The 1,849-nt window shown below is 36.9% G+C and overlaps 1 pseudogene; it reads right to left on the bottom strand.

The window, feature by feature from the left end:
* Positions 1-1,146: 1,146 nt before the first annotated feature.
* Positions 1,147-1,630, bottom strand: LOC105544722 (annotated as a pseudogene).
* Between the last annotated feature and the right edge of the window lie 219 nt (positions 1,631-1,849).

Genomic DNA, 1,849 nt, shown 5'->3' with positions numbered 1-1,849 from the left:
GCAAGTTAATTTGGTATGAGGATGTTTTGCCCACCTCAACTGACCTGGATTGAGATTTGGAGATGTGGGAACTCATTCTGACTCTCATTATTCATGCATCTTGAGCAAGCCACTCACCTTTCCTCAACCTTGGTTTCTTCATCTGTAAAATAGATAATCTCTGAACTTCTAAGATTTTAAGACCACATTTGGAAAGTCAGGTGTGCATTCTCATGGAACACAGGAGATACAGTGGACAGATATGCCCCAGAAGAGCTCTAACCAGCTGCTTAAATAGTGAAAACTCCTGTGCCACTTTAAAAAAAAAAACTTTTAAAATGGTTTTATGTGCAAATAATGAACAGATGTTGTACCCATAAATTCTACTTTCCAAAAACAGGAGCTTTTTAAAAGAAAACCACATAATAACTTTTAAAAGGTTCTGGGATTCCTCTGCTTCTAGATCATTGCTAGGCTACAAAAATAAAGTTTATTCTACCAGGAATCATAAGTTAGAACTGAGTATTCTCCCAAGTGGAAATTCTAGAGTATAGTGTCACTCCAGGCAAAGATTATTCAGTTCTCATCCCCAACATCCATAACTACCTATCAGAAGGGTTAAACCAGGTCAAAACAGTCTAGCATAATTAGGCTTCATCAAACAACATCATTATGCTCTTCTAAGATACAAATAAACGAAAACAGGCAATACTAAAATTAAAATAATATTTGACACTGTCATACAAATTGTTAGTTCCTTGTTGTATCCCCACCTTCCACAACATTAATAAAGGGAATATTTTACTGCAAAGAATATTTTATTTTATACATCACTGGCCATGAATTTTTGCCATTAGTTATTATACAAATGCTGCCTAGTGCCATTATCCAAATGGCATAACCATTTTATATCCACAATTCACTTCTATAGTTATAAGTAAAATTTTTATGATTTACATAAGTACATCTATCAGTGAAGATTTAACACTGAGATGCAATTAAACGTCCGTAATATGTTATGTTTTGTAGATGGCAATGTAGGAAAGATATATTTTAATCACTTTTCATTTAAGTGAACTTATGTAAAAAATAAACTAATAATTTAGCAGTTCCAAGTCTGCAGAGGGCATTTTCAAATGTACATAAAAGAAATGGTTACAGAGATTTTTAAGAAGCATCTTCCCTGTCCACATCCTCTTGTAACTGCCATGCCATTTTCTCTTCCAACTGCTTCCCTTTGCCTGCAAGAGGGGCTCGGATAAGATGGATGTTTTGCTTGACTTCTTTGAACTTTCTGTAGTGCTTTATTTTTCTTTAATCTGTTCACTATAAATGTAGCTTGGCGTTTCTGTTTGGTGTCTTCAACTCTCTTAATTGCAGCAATAGTTTTATTCCATAGCTCTCACTGGTATTTGATAGGTTCATTTCTATATTTTTCAAACTCAAATGAATTATCCACTGTAAGCTGTTTTCCAGCTGCTTTCCAGAATGCTTTGGTCCACCTAACTTTGTGAGGATTGCGCTTCTTTTTAAAGTTTTTATGACATTTAGAGTTGCAAAATCTGAACACCTTGCAATCGTTCTGGATGAACATCATGCTGTGGACAGGGTAGATGGACCCCGAACAGAAATAACACTTCTCGATACGCATGTTGAACCCATGTGAGTCCCCACCAAACAAACGCCAAGCTTGAGAGCCCTATGCCGCTTATTAAATGTACTCCCACTGGAGCTTCCCAAGTGCTCTCACTCCCTAATCCCTCCCCCTTCAACTTCCCTGGCTTTCCCTCTGTATCCCCCATTCCTCTAAACTCCAGCAACTAAGGAGTTCCAGCTGTCATCATACTGGTTGGTCAGTGTCCAACTATTT

The sequence above is a fragment of the Mandrillus leucophaeus genome, unplaced genomic scaffold (assembly GCF_000951045.1).
Source record: "Mandrillus leucophaeus isolate KB7577 unplaced genomic scaffold, Mleu.le_1.0 Scaffold307, whole genome shotgun sequence".
Lineage (NCBI taxonomy): Eukaryota > Metazoa > Chordata > Mammalia > Primates > Cercopithecidae > Mandrillus > Mandrillus leucophaeus.
Note: the sequence above shows the minus strand (reverse complement) of the source record. Positions and strands in the feature narration are given on the sequence as shown.